This window comes from Molothrus ater, chromosome 4 (assembly GCF_012460135.2).
Source record: "Molothrus ater isolate BHLD 08-10-18 breed brown headed cowbird chromosome 4, BPBGC_Mater_1.1, whole genome shotgun sequence".
Classification (NCBI taxonomy): domain Eukaryota; kingdom Metazoa; phylum Chordata; class Aves; order Passeriformes; family Icteridae; genus Molothrus; species Molothrus ater.
Window position 1 is genome coordinate 48,220,501 of NC_050481.2, and position 6,701 is coordinate 48,227,201.

The 6,701-nt window shown below is 38.8% G+C and overlaps 1 non-coding gene across 1 annotated transcript; it reads right to left on the bottom strand.

The window, feature by feature from the left end:
• Window positions 1–4,133: 4,133 nt before the first annotated feature.
• On the bottom strand, window positions 4,134–4,247 carry LOC118686779 (U5 spliceosomal RNA). Its single transcript, XR_004980237.1, has one exon. It is a non-coding gene; the product is annotated as a U5 spliceosomal RNA (small nuclear RNA).
• Window positions 4,248–6,701: the final 2,454 nt, after the last annotated feature.

The following is a 6,701-nucleotide window of genomic DNA, read 5'->3' on the forward strand; positions in this document are numbered from 1 at the left end:
AAAGAACCATCAATTATTAAAAACAAGAGAAAAAAAACCCACCAGTAACATTGAAATAAATCTTTTAATGGTTCTTCTTCCATAAATGCTCTGTGAATTTTAATGATACAGGAAGTTTGAAGAGCTGTCTCTCTGTTTCTAAGCTTAGCTGAGACAAGTGCATGATTGGAAACAGCATGAAAAGTCCCTAAAGGATTGATTTTCAAGTGAAAGACTAATTAATTTATTTGCAAAAGAAACTCAACACTTCCTAAAACTTTGGATAAAGCAATATCATTCTTTATATACAAGGGTGTTTGAATTCTTCTTTATGGACAAACTCATCTAGAAATAAGAAAAAATCTTAATTTAGTATTTTGATATCCAACAGCAGAAGTCTTGAATGTGTTTGAACAGCTTCAGGGGGAGAGCTGAAAGCATCAAACTGACATTTTTTATCTGCAAGCTATTTTCCACACACAGCTCAGCAGAGAAACTGGAGACATGCTTGAGACAAACAGCAAGTCAAAGGTTGGCAAAACCCAGACCAAAAGGAGCTAATCCTGCTACAAGGCAGGTGGCAAAAGGCAGAGGGGCAGCTCTGCAGTTCATGGCACAGGGATACCATAATATGGCTTTAGGGAGGAAACCACTGAAGAGGCTTTGAAGAAACTGGCATGGTCAAATTGCAATTTCACCCAGTTTGCAACATGCAAGCACAGGTTTTTACCAGTATAGGGGAAAAGCAGTTTGGACAACTAAATTCAGCAGATATATTGAGGTAACTGTAGTTTCCTGGCTGACAGTTTCAACATGGGGAGGAGAATTTTTGAGTGAAGCTCCTCAGATTGTTTGTGAATACATTGTGCACTATGACAAAGCTGCTTCTCAGGGCTCACTAACTCCTTGCTGTACTACTGGTGAACATATTCTATGGCAAAAGTCTTCCTTTGAGATGCTGTGAAGGGGAGCTTATCCAGGCACTGCTGCTTTTCCAAGTAGTTAGGAGGAGGAATGTCTCACTGACTGAACTACAGGAATAATTGAACATTTTAGGAAGAGGATTGTTGTTCTGATTCTATGTGCATCTCAAGTCCATGATTCCATAAACAGTGAACAATTCAACCTGTGTGAGGGCCTGTAAAGCCCCCGCAGTATGAGCAGGAGGACTTGTATGGATGAAGCTCTCTGTTAACTCCTCTTTCACCCTCTGTTGCTGCAGATTTTGAATTGACTGAACCAGATCTGCAGGCTTTAACCTTTTCCAGCAACAGCATCACAAAGGAGTGATAGCAAGCTGAGCTATGGATACCAAGCCAAGGACTCACCATATGGTGTTTTTGTTACACACAAGGGGAAAGATTGCTTTAAAGACCAAGGGCCGAATTCATCCCTGCTATAAGACTACTAAGTTCAGTGGTGTTAGATCAAGCATAAAGTCAACAGCACACTAATTCTATGTGATGGGGAACAGAAGTCAAGGTTGTTTTTCTAATAGCCCAAGGATGTCTATAAGGTAAACTCAGTTGAGCCAAGGGGTTTTTTTATGTGTAGCTGACATCTGTTCTCAGAAAGCCTGCAGCAGACTGGAACGGTTTCCCAACATTTTTCCTCTCTATAAACACTGTGAACTTCTGTGACAGCCAGAGATGGTGAAAAAGCATGTTTCATGCAAAAATGGGCACCACAAATGACCTAGGAGATAGTATGCTAAAATACCCTGACACTTCTTTAGTGATTCTATATTCAAGAAAGAAATACAAGAAAACATTCTAACAGCCAGTTGTTAATGGTTGTTGAAATATATTGACACATGACAGCAGATGAATTTTAGCCATTGTTATCACCATGCACATTAAAGAAATTAGAGTGGAGACAATACACTGTCAGCTAACCCAACTACTGACAGTCTAAGCCCCTTTTTTACATTTTTCAGTGCATTTGATGTGAAGATCAATTAAAGGGCTTATTTCAAGTCATCTTCTACTAGCACAGCAGCTCTGACATGCAGAACCCCCATAATGCAGACATTCAGTAAAGTGCATATTGGTACACTTTTATCTTTACAGCATGTTATCTCATTTTTACAGGGAGACGTTACCAGAATGAATTGGCTGAAATGCAAAAAGTAATTGAGGAACCTGGCTTTTAAACTTCACGAGCTATTAAATAGATGGGGAAAAAATTGGTTGTTAACATGAGTCAGGCTGTCTAACCTGTCTGCTGCTGTGGGTTAACTTTGAAATACCTGAGAGGGATTTTAGAGGATATTTCTGAAGCCTGGGATAATGGCTGGTGAAGTTGGACTCAAGGTAATGTAAATCAGCATTTATTTAACAGAAGACAGTTAACAACTATAAATCCAAAACAAATGTAGCTGGAATCAGGCCAAATATATATTTTCATATAGCAGGAGATATTACATAGGTATTTTAGAACTGAATTCAAGCAGGAAAGTGAGAAGAAAAATGATGTGGCTAAACTTCCTACAATATCAATAAGACCCATCTGCAGAATCAATTTTTTATTGACAAAGCAAAGACAGCTGCAATACACGTTTCAAGAAGTATAGGTTGTCTCATGACTCTGGCTGTTGTGAAGTGGCAGAGTGAGTACACAAACCTGAGAGATGAGTTTACAAAATGATCACTCTCATAGGCTCCTGTGGGAGACCAAAACTGATCTTGGTGGATATAAATTATTCATGCCTTACCTATATTATTGATTCTGGTCGTAAACTCAGTGTAACCAGAAAAGATAGCACTGATTGAAAAGAGAAAGGGGATACCCTAAAGATGCTGTCTGGTAGAGCAGGACATGCTGCTACTGTAAGGAGTGAGGCCAAAGGATGCCAGCAGGAAGAGAGTTCATAAAAAAACCTGACATTTTGCTGGGAAAACGAGAAATTCAAAAGCATTTTCACTGGTAGTGCTTACTTTGCAACTACCAGGGATCTTTTATACTCAACTTCTGGCTGACCACCCATGGCAAGAAACAATTACTAGAGCTGCCTTTCTCTGAACCTAGCAGTCTCCTAACATCCTCTTTAATATGAATATTGATAGTCCAGCTATAGGTTGCTTGATCCTCTGGAGTTCCATTGCTCCCATCTGCCACCGTAGAAGCCCCCACACCATCCCTTCCCATTTTCCTGGAGCTGTTTTCTTCTCACAAGCTCCCCTCCAGAAGGTGGCTGTGACTGGAGGACCTGCCTGACTGGACCTGCCTGACTGGCATCCACAGGCCACCTTTCTCAACTCAAAGATGACAGGGAGCATCCCCTTTATCCTAGTTTTCTTAAGGGTTTAGCAGATACTTTTACCCATCAGGAAATACCTGTGAGGTGCAGGACCCAGGCAGGCCATGCCATATTTTTAGATGAGACTGAGAAGAAGCTGCTGCAGCAGCAGACTTGTACTGACAGCATTTGTATCTGTTTGCAGCTTTTCCCCTGTGGAATGGGGAAATGCAGCCTTTCAAGGCAAAAGTCCTTAGTCTTTCAACTTCCTCCCTATGCTTGGCCACTGGTGAAAGGCAATCATTCACCTGCTCACAACACAGGCAGGCTTCTTCTGCAACCCCCCCCAGTACCACTGATAAATTCAAACACTCTGCACAGGAATGGGTCTGGACAGACACATCCTTTTCACAGGGCTCCATTTGGTTACATACACTGCTAATAATCACAGTTTTTGACCCTGTAAAAATCATTACTAACAAAAAAAAACCTGTAAAAACAACCAACAGAAACACAACAAACAACTAAAAACATCACTAGCCGGTGAATACCTGCAACCCTGCCGGTTTGCTCTGCCTGCATGAACTGCTGTGCAAAATGCTGTGCCACGCCTCAGAGCTGTGCCACACCCTCAGAGACATGCCACACCCTTAGAGATGTGCCACGCCCTCAGAGCTGTGCCACACCCTCAGAGATGGGCCACGCCCTTTGAGATGTGCCACACCCTCTGAGACATGAAACACCCTCAGAGATGTGCCATGCCCTCAGAGCTGTGCCACACCCTCTGGGATGTGCCATGCCCCTGTTTGCCCCTCCTGACTCACTCCTGTTTGCCCCGCTCTGGGTCCCCATACTCCCTGGAGGCATCTCTTAATCACCCTGCCGCTCACCAGAGGAGAGCCCTGCCCTACACCTGTGTTGCTAATGAGAAAAAAAAATAAAAATTCTTGGCACTTGTGCCTGTTCATCTCCATGGAAATCTTGAGTAAAAGGCAAAAGATTTATACAATCTGAAGAGAAACCAGAGTATTAATTAAGGTAAGTATTTCCTGTTAAAGCCAGGACATGAGGACCATGAGTTTACAGCAGCTTTATATTTTTGTAGCATTTGTATCTAGAAAAATGTAGAAATAGATCAAGAAATTAAACAAAGAGTTGTCATCACCCTACACATGAATCTTTGGAGTCACCTTTTCACATACTTCTTTCTTTTATCATGAATCGTCTGACCCAGATTCAGCCATCTGGGAAATCTGGAAGGGAAATTTGAAGGAAAAGATTCCCTTCAAACTGAAGAGAGGTTATCGGTCAGGGTGGAAAATGTGAATACCTCTATTCTTTCTAGCAATGGGTAGCTGCCATATCTGTTTCTTCTACTTTTAGAGTCAACAATATATGGTCATGTTTTAAGCACCTCTTTCTTGCAAATTTCTTTTGTGATGATAGAAATTAAAAGTAACCTCGTATTAAGACGCAATCTGCTATTTATGTGTTGGCCCATATGAAAGGATTGTTTAGGTACCTAGAAATTTCTGTGTTTAAATATGTGATTTGCCAGTTTTATTGTTTATTATGTCTGCTTCTGATTACCATCTTAATAGTGTGCACCATTCTAAAGAATTATGCTTATATATATATATATTTCTTTTTTTTTACTAAGCCCTTTTTAATTCACTGAAGAAATTGTATTCAGTAACAACTGAATAAATTTAATTTGATTTGCCCTTATCAGTGAGAGAGGTTAAGACATAGACATTTTATCAGTCCATGATTAAGCTGTGAGCATTCTGTTTAATTTGGCTTGTTTCAACTTACTGACAAACCCCTTGTAGACAAACACCTCATTCTTGATTACATAAAGAAAATACTTTTACTGTAAGGCCATCATTTGACATCCAGTTGTGCTGGTTTTGGCTGGGGTAGAGTTAATTTTCATCACAGTGGCTAGTATGTTCTGCCTACTGTCAATTTAAGATAGAAGTGTCTGTGTCCATTTACACTTCCTAGTTGTAGAAACTATGGAATGGTGCTATTTTGACCAAATGTCTTGAAAATGAATGAAAAAAGGCAGTGGAGTCAGATATCTTCATAATTAACTGAGAAACTGAATCTTTTTCATAGGTTTATGTCTACTGATAGTCATTGGTACTGGAGCATTTAATCATGACCTAAATCTTTTTAGCTTCTTAGCTCTGGCTAGAGAATGAATTTACACTACCAAGAGAGGAAAAAAAAAGGAAAAAAAGAGAAATTAAGCAGGAGAGGATAAAAAGTGCAGTGGAATTAATGAACTATACTCAGGTGCAAATTAGTGCAATATATGTACCTTTGACAAAATCTATTTTGTCCTTTGCATAATTGCTTTTGTTTCTGTACTCTATATAATAAACTAGGTGCTAGGTGAGGCAAAACAAGTGGCACACATTTACACATGCTATGTCTGTTCTCTGGTTATTGTTTAAAAAGTGGCAAATGTTCTGCTTCAAAAGATTATGCCAATTAAAATGGCATTTCTTTAAATGGAAATCTGAATGAAAAAGCAACATAATATATTTCTGGAAGAAGGAAAGAAATCTTTTCTTCAGTCTTTGCTTAGTTTGTTTTAAATATAGTTGTGGCTGCTCAGACTTTTGTTCTACATGACGGGTGAATTTTGGAAAATAATTACCTTTTTTTTGCTTTTTATATTCCTTCTTTTGTCTTCAGTCTTTGTATTGGAAAACATGTATGTGATCAAATGTGCATGGAAATGTTACCTAGGTGAGTTCACATCAAAAAATAACCCAACCCAACATTTATTACATTATCAAACCCAGCTAAGCTTAGATTCAGGCAAATTGTGCATCATTCAACATCATAGTCTACCTTAAACTGCAGCTTTTGTTTATGTTAATTCGTAGTTGAATAATTTTTGTTGTTATTTCAATACCAGTTATGAAAGTTGCCTCCATTAAAACTGTTTTTTAGTGTTATCTGCATTTTCATTTCCTGTTTTCTTTCTACAGTTAACCATATAGTGTTTACTGCAAATTGTGTCTCTTCCCTCATATTCTTATAGGTCACAAATTTCCTGAAATTTTTTCTTCTTGAAAGACTGCAGTGTATCAAAGGACATCTGTATATTGGGAAAAGACATCTTCCCAAGATATTTGTTGGCAAAAGCATGATTTCTATTGATAGACAAGAAAGTTTGAATGATGGAAAAATGCTTTAAAATATTATCTGAAGTACTTTAATAATAATAACACTTGGGTTGTCTTCATTCAAAATGGTACTTCAGCTCCTATGTCCAATTAGACTGATTAAATAAAAATTGGAAGACAAAGGAAATACTGTTGTAGCTACTTATCACTCAGTGAAAATAGTTTAGAAAATCATAGAATTATAGAATGGTAAACATTGGAAGAGACCATAAATAATATCTTGTTCCATTTACCACTAGACCAGGTTACTCAGAGCCCAATACGACCTGGCCTTGAATGAC